At 42.0% G+C, this 13,867-nt stretch overlaps 1 protein-coding gene across 2 annotated transcripts in view; it reads left to right on the top strand.

Moving 5' to 3' along the window:
- Positions 1-8,756: 8,756 nt before the first annotated feature.
- The window catches only part of CUL1 (cullin 1), a 50,290-nt gene continuing 45,179 nt past the window's right edge, over positions 8,757-13,867 (top strand). For both annotated transcript variants that reach the window (XM_084282479.1, XM_084282478.1), the window contains exon 1: positions 8,757-8,852. The gene's annotated coding sequence lies outside the window, so the exon portion shown is untranslated. The remainder of the gene's footprint in view (positions 8,853-13,867) is intronic.

The following is a 13,867-nucleotide window of genomic DNA, read 5'->3' as shown; positions in this document are numbered from 1 at the left end:
TTCTAAATGGTCCCAGCTTTTAATCACGTTTAGTGCTATCACAATTTCTGTGACAAATTTCAAGGAGCTGAGGCATTGTTTCCTGTAATCATCATCCAGTGTGCTTTTAATGGCTTTTTGGAACATGAGGTTTTTCATATACTAATATTACTATTATTCATTTTATGCAGTCTTTTGTTTAGTGAAGAGATAAAAGTATTTGTTATCCATCAAACTAGGCTAATTTGCAATAATATGTGGGAGACCCACTGTAAATTACTGAACAAAAAAAGAAGCCATAATAACAAATAACTAAAAGCATCAGTCACAAATAACACAATGTACTTGGTTTATTTTAGCAACTGTAATTTTAATTCCTTCATAATTGACTTGTAAATTAGCTTTCTTTTCAAGAAAAAAAAAAAATGTACATCTTCTGTTGCTATCTGGGCTTGAAAAGAACTTGTACTTGTCTATGAAAAAACACCAGAGAATTAGGGTAAAACTGATTACTTTCTCTACTGAGTGTAGGTCTACCACTTCTTCCTCATGATGTTGTGAAGGTAATTGTGATTAATCAACAAAATAGGTCTCCTAGCTATAAAAATTCATTAGGTTTTCTCAGACTTCTGAGATAGAAACATAAAGGCATTCTAGCAGCTATCTCATTATGCAAATTACTAAAATGTATCTGAGCTAGACAGAAATCACACAAAACATATTTTTGGATATTTGCTAACTCTTATTTATATTACCTTAAAATAGTAAATTAACTCAAGATTTTAGCTATACTAGACCTTAATCTGGAAATCAAGTGTTGTAAGTTAAAGTATTGGATTCCAGCTATAATACTTTTCAACATTTGCTTTAGCAATTTCCTAGTTTCTGATGATACTAAAGACAAACTCTTGTTACAGTATTGTTTAAGCACCAATACAGACCTCCATTAAAGTACTGCTTTCCCAGCTTCCTGAACAGTTAAGAAATTAATCAATGGTGCAGAGAAACTGTGAGTCACTCACCTAGAAGTGTTTGCCATTCTTTAGAGAAAAACACATAAACTGATGGTGCAAAGAGGACTAATGTCCTTACTGATGTAAGTCTGATGTCATGATCTTTTGTGGGAGTTCTTCTAGCAGCCACTGATACTTTAGCACACCAGGTCCCATCTCTGCCTACAGACATCAGGGTACATGCAGGCTATCTGCCTGCAGCTATCAGGTGGAGAGCTGGCAGGCTGATGAAATCAGAACCAAACTGACACCCGTCTTCTGCAGCCAGAATTAGAAAACATACGGCAGGCTCCTTACTTTTGTGGCAAGGATGTTCATTACAACCACAGAATGGTTTGGGTTGGAAGAGACCTTAAAGATCATCTAATTCCAACCCTGCTGTCTATGGGATACCTTCCACTAGACCAGGTTGCTCAAAGCCCCATCCAGCCTGGCCTGGCATCCAGGAATGTTGGAATTCACTGCTGCAAACCTCTGATACAATAGTTCAGGTGAAAAACACCTGTCAGAGAACAGCAAAATCAGAAATCTTGGGGAGACATTGATTTGCTAGTAACAATGGACAATCTTGAAACTCAAACTTTCCACTCAACAGAAAAGCTGCAAAAATGGATAGCCTCTTCCCAGTATGTTCAAATATTGAACTCAACCATTTATCCCTTTCCTGAACACATTTTTTTCCTGTTTTATAATTCCTGTATCTTGGCTTGTAACCCCTCCAAGAAGGGACAGTAAGGGCAAAAACATGACCATGCCTCTCACTATTTCAAGCAATAGATGTTCTCAGAGCTACTGTGAGTTTCCTACAGAGCAAAATGTGCTCAGCCTAAAAGCAGGAATAAAGTCCTAAAATGGGGAACCCTCATTTATGAGCTTATCAAACACTCTTTACTGAAACATTGAGGAAAATGAATCTCCCAGAAAAAGCAAGAGATATTCAATACAGCCAAGCAACCTTTTCCAAATACAAGTGTTAGTACAGTAATATGGTATAATACAGAAACAGTTAGGTATTAGAAGCAGCGATTGTATCACTTTCTCAAATCCTTGCTCTCAAAGTGACCAATAAGAGGCAGATTTGATGTCACTCACGAAGATAAACAAACCAGCACAAAAGGTGCTCATACCACTTAAGCTCTTAGTCTCAATTTTGCTTTGTTTTGAGAATCTCCATCTGACATTAGGCAAGGAAATTGAAAGACATAAGGGGAGAATATTTTGTTTTTCACTAAAGGTAAAGCATATGAATAAAAAAGTTTACAGCCAGTGGGTATTTCTTATGTCAGCTTTCATAACACTGCTTTCTCACAGCACTCATGACCATCCTTGTTTTCTTTGGCAAATGTATTAAAAAAAAAAAAAAAAAGAGCAGGAGGTTGCACTTCCCAGCTGAAGGGCGTCATAGCTTGAGAATCTCTCCTACCCAAAAAGGGAAGGAGAGATTCTACAAAGTTCAGTATGTGATGAGCCTGAGAAAGGTTTGGGCTAGTATAACGAAAGCCTAATGCTAGTTGGGAAGAGCATTCTCTTGGTAAGACAAAATGATGGATCTCTCAGAGAGAGAAAAAGAACTGGGCAACTCTCTGACTGACTAAAAGGAAAACAAACTCTGTTTCTAGTATTCACAGACCAACTACTTCCTTTCAGGTCAAATTACATGCTTTGTGTCAAACAGACTGAAGATCGAGGAGGGGAAGGGGAACTGAAAGGGGAAGAAAAGAAAGGCATGGAGAGTTGTTTTGATGAGAAAAAAAAAAAAAAAAAAAAAGCTGTGGAAATTTACGTCTGCATGATCTGTGGTAATTTATAAAATCAATTATCCACAAAGACTTTAAGACTTTCTCCTGGAAAAAAAAAAAAAAAAAAAAAAAAAGACTACTAGGACTGTCATCAAAAGGAGGTAATTAAAAGCATTCCTCCCTGAAATTGTTAATGCCAGATTCAACTACAAAACACTTGTAGGATTGAGAGGTAATGAGACTTCTGAGAAAGCAGTTTGCTTTTAGAGTATGATAACTTTTTACCTCTAGGTTAGAATATTTCAGTTACATCACTGACAGGGTCTTGTTGTCAGATGTGATTAACCTCCACCCTGTAGTTCGGGGAGTACTTTTCCACAAAGAAGGAAAATACCATAGAATCATAGAATCATAGAATATCCTGAGTTGGAAGGGACCCTTAAGGATCATCAAGTCCAACTCTTGACACCGCACAGGTCTACCCAAAAGTTCAGACCATGTGCCTAAGTTCACAGTCCAATCTCTTCTTAAATTCAGACAGGCTCGGTGCAGTGACCACTTCCCTGGGGAGCCTGTTCCAGTGTGCAACCACCCTCTCTGTGAAGAACCCCCTCCTGACGTCCAGCCTAAATTTCCCCTGCCTCAGCTTAACCCCGTTCCCGCGGGTCCTGTCACTGGTGTTAATGGAGAAAAGGTCTCCTGCCTCTCGACACCCCCTTACGAGGAAGTTGTAGACTGTGATGAGGTCTCCCCTCAGCCTCCTCTTCTCCAGGCTGAACAGGCCCAGTGACCTCAGCCGTTCCTCGTACGTCTTCCCCTCCAGGCCTTTCACCATCTTCGTAGCCCTCCTCTGGACACTCTCCAACAGTTTCATGTCCTTTTTATACTGTGGTGCCCAGAACTGCACACAGTACTCGAGGTGAGGCCGCACCAGCGCAGAGTAGAGCGGGACAATCACCTCCCTTGACCTACTAGCGATGCCGTGCTTGATGCACCCCAGGACACGGTTGGCCCTCCTGGCTGCCAGGGCACATTGCTGGCTCATATTCAACTTGCTGTCTACCACGACCCCCAGATCCCCCTCTTTTAGGCTGCTCTCCAGCGTCTCATCGCCCAGTCTGTACGTGCAGCCAGGGTTTCCCCGTCCCAGGTGCAGGACCCGGCACTTGCTCTTATTGAACTTCATGCAGTTGGTGATCGCCCAGCTCTCCAACCTGTCCAGATCCCTCTGTAAGGCCTTTACGCCCTCATTTGAGTCCACAACTCCTCCAAGTTTGGTGTCATCAGCAAACTTGCTCAAAATACCCTCTATTCCCACATCCAGATCGTTTATAAAAATATTGAAAAGTACCGGCCCTAAAATGGAGCCTTGAGGGACCCCACTGGTGACCGCCCGCCAGCCTGACGCAGCCCCATTTACCATAACCCTTTGGGCCCTGCCCGTTAGCCAATTGCTCACCCATCGTATGATGTTTTTATTTAGCTGTATGGTGGACATTTTGTCCAGTAGGATCCTATGGGAAACCGTGTCAAAAGCCTTGCTGAAGTCCAAAAAAATCACATCAGCTGGTTTCCCTTGGTCCACCATACGGGTGATCTTATCATAAAAGGAAATCAGGTTAGTTAGGCAGGACCTACCCTTCACAAACCCACACTTGTATCAAACTTGATTAAAACCCACAGTCTTGAAAGCAGAGGCTAGCAGTCCCACCTCCACATCGTGGAATGAAATAACTGTACCAGGCATCATGTTGTTGAAGAAAAATAAAACAAAACTCCCTCTATTAGGAAATGGCTCAAACATATATTTATGTGTATATATATATGTATATGTATATATATATATATATTTTCATGGTTACTGGGTGATTTATCAGGCTAGTGAGGCAGTTGCAGTTCCCATTCCCATTAACACTGCCAAGAGTGGCAGAACTGCTCAGGTCAAATGTTGCAAACTCCTGTAAGCAGCAAAGCCTAGCTTAGCGCTAAGTCTACTCTTGAGGGACTTTTTCAGCTAAATCTCCTCCGCCCCTTCTCTACCTTGCTTGCATATCCTGATAAACTCTTTCATATTTAACAGATCCCATTTAACGAATTCATTCTAGTTTCACTAGCCATCCCCTCAGAGTATAACTTCCCCAGACCTTTCAAAGTGCAAAACTGTGAGTTACAGTAATACAGACATGGTGATTTTCTCTGTTTAGATGTATTACAAAGGCCAAATTATCCATTAATAACTTATTTTTTCAATCTCTATTACATTATTGCTCCAAGCAAATCATATTAATGTTGCTTTTCTTAGTGCCCACAACATCTGAAGGAATTTTCTGGCAGAAATTAAATAGCAGGCTCCCTTCATCATTTTCACTGACCAGTTGCATACTTAGAAAGCATTGGACTAAGTAACCTAGATGAAAATAATACTAGTTAATATTTTCAAACCTTTAAGACTAGTCAGATGTACAGATTAAAGTTCTACTTCACATATAAATTTGTTAAGCACATTGAGGAATGAAAATATTTAGTAATTACATTTAGTTACATTTTGTAATGTAAAAAAAAAATCTGCTATAATTCATCAAATTAATGTGTTGGCTAGTGAAAAGTACATTGTTTAGTTTAAGTATAACCCCTGTAACATAAGTAGGAGTGCAGAATGTTGTTATCTAGCATAGTTTTGGAATATGTTTTTGAGGGAGACTTTCAGACAGGTGTCCCATTTTGTGAGCACACTGTAGCCAAAGGAGTTTGAAATACTAATGAGCTTCTCACTGATTAAAAAGTATGAATAAGCTTACTCTCTACACTAACTTTTATTATAGATGCAAACTTGGCAGTGGCCTCTGCTGTTAGCTGCCCTCTCACCATATATTCTCTGTGAGTGGTAGTACAGTCTCAGTGTCTAGTAGACCTTTGCATCCAGGCTAACTACACATCTGCTCATTTCAGCTAGGTCTTCAAAAACTATTGCTTACAAGATTTAATAGAGTGCTTTTGTTGTTGTTGTTTGTTTGTTTAGTTTTGTTTTGTTTTTTCTTTGGGTCAATATCATAATCAAAGAAATATTTATATTCAGGATCTAGCTGTAGTTTCTACAAGACATCGTAATGCAGTATATTTGACTGCATTCACCAGTTTTGCATATCTTACAGATTCATTCAATTCCACAAAGCAAATTTGTCAGATTTGTTGGTGAAGATTTTTGCAGTATTGTTTTTTGTTGGTGGTAGTTTTGTTTCGGGTGTTGGTGGTTTTTTTTTGTTTTGTTTTGTTTGTTTGTTTTTCGGTTTTGCTAGCCCAAAGTAGTGGTGCACTGTCAGCACAGCAGAACTCATATTTGATAAGAATGTGTCATGAAATCTAGTTATCTTCTAACCTTAGTTGGTCTCCCTGGCTATGTTGAGAGGATGATACTATTGCTGTTTTCAGAAAACCACTGTAGATATCACTATCAGGGAAAGTATCCCTGCCCAGACAGCCAACCTCCTCACAGTAGTAATAAACTGGCACTGCTCCTCTGCATCTTGGAGTGACTCAGGCTTTTCCTCTTGGCTAAGAAGCCAACTGCAAACGGTGCTTCCTACTTGCACCAACAGCATACATTGCTGTGTTTCTTGATGCCTGCTAATTCATTGCTGATGCAACAAGTGAGAAACCTGGAAGTTACTTCCAAAACAGGACCCTCTCAGCAGCTTTGTGAACTCATTCCAGTAAAAACTGATTTGATTTCTCCCATAAAGTTTGTCCTTGAACTTTTTTTTCCTCATTCTCTAGGGAAGGTATCTCTCCTCTTGTGTGAAGTACATAAAATCCACTGGACAATTTAAAATGCATTAGCCATCCTGCTGTGAAAAAAATGGTGATATTTACTTTGGCATACAATTCACTTTTCTCTCTGTGACCACTTATTGTGAAATTGGACTTTTTTCAATGGACGTATGAATGAATCACATTGTGCATGATGACTAAATCTTCTAGTGAGGATTTTTTCATGGACTACCTTTTCAGAGTGCCAATCATGAATAAAATCAGAGGACTGTGCCTTGCCTCCTTAAAGTATATACAAATCATAATGCAGCTCTTGGAAAATAAATATACAAACAAAGCTAAATATTCATAATTCTCAGATCTCAAGGGGAAAAAAAAGTCTAGTGCATATTTTCTTCCCTTTCTTCCATTTCTTTTCCACTTTCTTTGCTTCTCCATGGCCCTATCTTCCCCTCATTTTAGGATTTTAGTCAGTGATGGTTTTACCTTTATGTAAATATAATTGCTTGAAAATACGTCATTAAAACTTACTTTCCAAGACTAAAAAATCAGTCGTCACCTCCCCCCCCCCCCGTTTTTTTTTTTTTTTTTTTTTTTTTTTTTACCACTCCATCCTCCTTTGGATTTGGTTCCTGTCTCCCCCAGACTATTTCGTTTCCCCTTATTCTTCCTGGTCTTTATTGTATCGTGCAGAGCTGGCCATGCTGATGCAGCACAGAGCATGACTAACACTGATTCTCCTCTAGCGCAACCCACATTAGCAAGCCAGGAATTTAGTCATGCCTAGGAATGGTATTTGCAAACTATGTCTACACGGGCAAAATTAATATAAGTGCTGTGATGCCACCCAGCTGACTGGACTGTGTTCATGCTCTGCATTAAACCAGTTCCTCAGACTGTGCTTCTCAAGTGCTTAGCCAGAACTATTTCATTAGAAGAGCTGTTCCAATGACTTAGCTTATGTCCACTTCACTAGGCTGTGCTGAAGTAAGGCGTTATTATACAGAGAAATATTTTTTCAAGCACTTAGGTGACTAAAGGCCATTAGCTTTGAGAAGGCCAATTTTTGAAAATTGTGTAAAGCTGGTGGAGCCAGGATGCAAGTGAAGCATTTTGCAGTGCAAACAAATGTTTCGTTTCGATTGCTTCCACATTTCTCTCTCTTTTTTTTTTTTTTTTTCTCACGAAGCTATTGTGCTTTCAGGGTTGATTTCTTAAGACTAGTGTAAATGATAAGACTTTTTTATTATTTCATTTGAGTTGCTTTACATGTCTTCTGGTATAATTCAGATCAGTATTTGATTTCATCTTGGCAGGGAAAATCTGCATGGTTTGTGAGGGTAGAGTACGGATGGCCTTGACTAAGCAAAATACTGAGGACTCGTCAATCCCATTCTCCTTTGCAGCACAATTCCATAAATATCTATTCCTGAGGACTGTGGAATTGTAAGACAGGACTAAGTCCAAAACACTACTTTTCTGAAACTTGCCTTAATTTTAGTATGATTTGCATCACCTATTTCACGGTGTTAAAACTGCAGTCCAGATGAAGGCGATGCAAACACTATGAGTTTGTACTTCATTTTGCATTAAAATTACCTATGCTAAATTTGTTCACGGATTGCAAATAAGTTCACATAACCATTTACCACTGCATCAGTCAGCCTTACACACCTCCCAACCAGCTCACGACTGAGAAGTACATATATTTCAAAGAATTTCTACCCCATTCTCTCTGCAGCGTTGTTTCCTGAGATATGTATGTTTTTTAATTCATGATTATAGAAATATTTCTAACCATCTTTAGTCATTATGACAGTCGCACTTTAATTGCCGTCTAAGTTATCACTTCAGCGAAGCTAATGACTCTTGATGCCATACAGACGAGAGCCTCTCAGCTCAGTTTATTAACGCCAGACAAGGACCCTGCCTGGCACAACTTCAGCACTCGTTGGAGCTTCGGGTACCGTGTAATTCAGTACCGCCTGGGACAAGCTGGGAGCCAGAGCTCCGGATAAATACACAAAACACCGGCCGTTTGCTGGTGGACGGGCGAGAGCCCGGACCCTTCACACCGAGAAGCAAGAGGCCGGTGCTGCGTCGGCGGGGCCCGCGCGGTGAGCCCCGGAAGGAACGCGGCTCGCGGGCCCAAGCCCTGCCCGCGGGGCTCCTTCCACCGGGGGGCTGCGGCCGGGCCCTGCCGGGACCCCGAGGGGTGGGGCGGGCCGGGGCGGCGCCTGGGCGCTCTCCGGGCCGCGGCGCGCCGGGGGGAGGCGACGGCGGCGGATCCGGGCCCGGCGGAGGCGGAAGGGGCGGGCGGCCGCGGCCTGACTCTGCGGGACGCGCGATGCTGGTGAGCGCGAGGAGGCCGCGCCGCTGTGGCGCAGCGAGGCCGGCGGGGAGGCCGGGACGGGCCGGCAGGGGGGAGGCCGGCGGGGAGGGAGGCCCCGCCGGGACGAGCCGCGCCGAGGCGCAGCGGGGCCCGGCCACCGGCCACGCCGCGGGGAGCAGCGGCAGCGGCAGGGGAGGCCGGGCCCGGCCGCCTTTCTTCTCCCCGGCGCGCAGCGAGGGAGAGAGGGCGGCAGGCAGGGAGGAGGCGGCGGCGGCGCGGGGATCCGGCCGTGCCGGGCGGGGAGGCCCGGGGCCGGGCGTTGTAATGCGCGGAGCCGGCGGCGGGGAGCTGCGGGGGCCGGGCCGCCCCGCGGGGCCCTCCTGCAGGCCCCGGCCGTGCCGTGCCGGGCTGGGCTCGGCCCAGGCCTCCGCTCGCTCGTCCCGAGGCCCCTTGGGCTCCTCCTGCGGGCTGCCCGGCCGCCGTTTTCTAGCGTTCAGCCGCCTTCGCTCCTCTCGCCGTGCCCCAGCCGGCCCGCAGCCATAGCGGCGCTGGCGGCTGCCCGGGAGCTGTTGGCCATGCCCAGAGAAACCCTGCTGTGCCCCCAGCGCCCTGGGGTCTCCCTCGGAGTACTTCCTCCTTGTCCCCTCCCCCGGGTCCCCTGGCAGTCAAGGACTGTGTGCTGGACTTTCCCTTGTTGCCTCCTGCGGTTGTGGCCCTCCCAGGGAGGGTGCCCCCTCAGATAACCTTTTATCTGTTTGCTTGTTGATGTATTTATTGCCTCCACCCGGATGGCTAGTCCTGCAGTTTTCTGCCATTGCAACTAATCGCCTCATTCATCTCCCAGTAACTTTGTCTGCCACTGAAAGCTGACTGTGTCCTTACTGGGATACTTTCCAATCCTTCTTATTTCCTCTTCAATCTATATTCCTTAATCATCATTGTTCCCTTATTGCTTTTCCTCTTTCGGTTTTCTTCCCCTCAGTAACTGTTCCCGCACCATGATTTTTTGCCCTTCTGATCTTACTTTCCTGTCATTAAAACCTTCCTTCTGATCTCACCTAATACTCTTTCCCTTTGACATATTCCTTTCCTTTGTAGACTCATGCTGTCTCCCCCACTTTGTATTTAAATCCTCCAGCTGTGCCTTTGAGGAGAAAGGAATTTAACCCTAGATTATCTGTACACTTGTCAGTAAGCACTAGGAGGGCACAGATTACTTACTTGTTTTACCTTTTTTGTTTTCATTTGTTTGTTACTGGCTTCCTTAACAACCTTTTTCTCCTATATAGTGTTCATATATAGTCACGTGCCTTGACCTTAATACACACGTACCCTGATTCTAGTGTAGAAGAAACTTCTGTCATAGGCTTTTTCTCTCAGTCCTGCCAAAAGGCTCTCCATGGGGACCAGAGATACCCAGTGGCTGTGTGCCTTAAATTAGGCTAAATATTGTTTGTAGTACTGTACTGTGAGTTGGTACTTGGTTGATCTGGGTGCATTTAGGAAACATTTGCTTTGGGGAAGTGGTAAGATACTTCTTAAGTGACAAAGTACATAGTTCTTACCCCAGATATGCTTGCAGTTAACAGCTGCGATGTTGTGTGGTGATGGTTAGGAGTCTGTGTTGCACTTAAACTTAATGTGCCTGCTGGCAACTACTGGAAAACAGGCTTTTCCCTCTGCTTTGTGATTTCCCCTATTTCTCAGTATTTTTTGCCAAATTTTTTATTTTATGTCTGGCTTAATTGCTTTGGTTAAGACTGGTTACATTTCATGATCGTACTGTTGTAATATATCTGAAGTGCGATTTAAACACCGAAAATAGCTGCCCCAGGGAGGTGTGGCAAATACGTTGAATCTTGAGAGTACTTTGTACACCTAACTTTAGAATCCAAGTTTGGTGTCTAATGTTAACAGCTTGTTCTTGTTTTTCTCAACTGCGTACACACAGATCCTAGTAACTTGACAACATCTCAGAGCAACTAACTAGGCTTCTGATCTGAACTACCCCTCTAGAGGAAACTTTTTCCATTTGTTGATCCAGGGATCGTATAGAGAATGGTTTCATAGTTTAGGCACCTTAATTAGGTAATACTCACCCCACTGCTCAATTGACAAAACAGTTGCACTGCTTTAACTAAATTATTCTTCTTTTGCCATAGTCCTTTTCCACTGGTTTAAACTTACCTTATACTTTGGGCCTGTTACTTAAACTATGGGCATGAGAAAATTGCATTGCTCTGATTTAAATCCTTTAAATTATTTTAAGCCACATTGATATACGCCCTTAGTTGGATACTGATTTGAGGGTAGTTTTTTTGAATTTAGCTTATTCTCAGTCTTGGTGTAATGTTTTATATTCTAGCTGTGCTGTTACAAAGATAATATTGGTCCTTTGAGGAAGTTATCTCAGTTATTCAGCTTAAAAAGTGTTTTCTTACAATTTATATGTGAAGATCTCTGAGTATTGCTTTTCATCTGTTATCTTTGTCAAGTAGTGTCTAGTTTTGCATAGTCACACTTATTTCAGTAGGGCCCAGTTTAATGATGAGTCACATCCTGGGTGTCAGTTTTTATGTGGATTGGGTATACCTGGCGTTTTCTGAGACTGAAATTTTTTTTTCTAGTTTTCCTAGCAGAAGAACCAGCTTTAAAGATGTCTCACTTGCTGTTATGCCACTTCTAACATCCAAAATATGCATCGTGAATGTGAAGACTGGGGATTGCCAGTATGCTATAGGTGGATAATGATGTCATGTGTACTATACTTTTCAACCAGGATTTTCTAACTTGCTGAGGGCAGAAGCAGATTAAAGTGTAAAGTGGTTGGATCATGGCTGTGCCGCTGTACTTACCATGTTGTATTAACCTGGTTTGTCTGCTCTGAGGAGAAGGGGCAGGTGCTGAACTTTAGCAGGTCTGTGTCAGGAGGACGTGCATGGGCAGTACCAGCAGTGTCTAGGTTAGTACAGTCTTTGTGCTCCACAGAGCTCAAAGGAAGATAGAGCATGGAAAACTTGGAAGTTCAGCTGTTACGTAACTTGTAGCCTTATGTGGATGTTCTTTGTGTGCTTTAGGAATGCTTGAACCTGTTCTAAACTGACTACGTATGTACTAGCATTGTTTTTTTTGGAAAGGGCAAACTCATAAACTTCCTAATTATTGTATTTTTTCAAGGTAATCTCCAACAACCATTTCCTTACATGGAACCAACATTTAGAGGCCTAGGTAAAAGTTGTAACCTTTATAGGGTGCAAGCAAATTTTTAAAAAATTGTTGTTGAGATCATTGAGTTTCTCTTACTTGCTAAAGGGGAACATTCATTAGGGAAGAGACATAGCAAGAAATTTGAATGGTTGGAATTGGAAAGTTACAGAGAGCTGTAAAACATATCTTCATTTGGATTATTTTTTTAAGTCACTTGCAATTTTATTTTAAGAGAGTTTTTAAATGGAAGAACTACTACAGATTGACTGTTGATGGTTCTACAAGAATGCAGTTCCAGCCTTTTACAGACAGGATTAAATAATGTGGTAATAAAGCTGTCCTGACCTGATACGCACCACTATAGTGCAGTAACTCACAGCCTTACTTTAATGTAACTACAGGGTTGGAACACTGTTAGATTTAAACACTTCCTGCATTGCGAGTAGATATATGAGGTTTTAATCAGGGATTAGTTGCAGTGCAGCTGGTAAGAAAACACTCTTTTAGCACATAATCCATGTTCCAGTGGGTAATTTTCAGAGTTCTCTTTTCACCCACAGAACCTCTGATGTTAGAGTCACAACAGCGAACTGATTCACATTGTGATGTGACCTCTTCTTATAAATGATTCTGGACAAGATCAAAAATACACATTTTTTAACCAAATATTTATTACATTCCACTTTATTTAATGTAACACTTCTCAAGTCGTTCTTTATCTAAGAACCTTGAAAAAATGGTTAAAAAATGAAGCTACTGTGAAAATAAGAAAATAATGACTCCACTTTGTGGTTCAGGAAACTGATAGAGAATCATATCCTGTGGCAACCCTGTTGGGATTTCTTGTATTTTATTCTCAAGATGCCCCTACCTTTCTTGAATAAACAATATAATTTTGATGTGGTGCTCTTCCAAAAACTAACACAAAAAAGAGAAGATTAATCTCTTTTTTTTCTTCTTTCCCTTTGATTTTTCTGCCTTTGCAGTCAGGAGGTTCACTGTTGTAGGTTGGTCTGGCAGGTACGTGGCATTGCTTGAAATCACTACTAAGAACAAAGGATCAAATACATATTTTCTCTGTAAGATCTTCCTAGTTGTGCAGTAGGTTCCAATAGCACTTCAATACCCTTGACATCTGTTCTTTATTAAATTAGAAATACTGAGAGGTGATATAAAATGCTCGTTGACCTTGGTTTCATTAGATTGGCACTGGTTAATGTTGCTCTATGTCTCATACTTTGTGTTACTGTGAAGGAGAAATTTAAACTTTTTTATCCTTGCAGAGGACACTGAGGATTGAAGGCTTTTGCAATGTGGGCAGCTTCTCACTCTGCTCTGGTAATGTAGTGGTATTTGGAAAACACAGATGTGCTTCTCTTCTCCCGTTTTCGTGGAGGTACTGGTCATCTCAGTTGTGTTTGAGTCATTAGCATACAAGGTAGACAAAAAATAGTGCCAGGATCCTTTTTAAAAATAAAGCAGGAAACTGAGAATTTGGGTTGTTAGGAATTGAATTTCAGCCATAGCTGAACTCGAGAACCTCTTGTTTGTATTTTTAATTCACAGCTGATGTAACTTGGCTTTTTATTGTTACGTGTTTTAGGTTGGACAATGTCTCGATGCTGATTGGAATTCAGAAACAAGGCTAATGGTGCGACCTTAGTTCACCCTGCTTTGCTCTGTAATTTAAACTTAATTTCATATGTAAATTTGCAAGCTCCTCTAGTGTCACAGCAGTGGAAACTATCATCTGGAAATTTTATCTTAAGTTTGGAGGACTTAATTTTAGATGGGGGAAGAAGAAGGGTTATAGGAAACTGCTTTTGTTT

Source organism: Netta rufina (genome assembly GCF_964035555.1).
Source record: "Netta rufina genome assembly, chromosome: 2".
In the NCBI taxonomy this organism is placed as follows: Eukaryota; Metazoa; Chordata; class Aves; order Anseriformes; family Anatidae; genus Netta; species Netta rufina.
The sequence above is the reverse complement of the archived record's forward strand: the minus strand, read 5'-3'. Positions and strand labels throughout refer to the sequence as shown.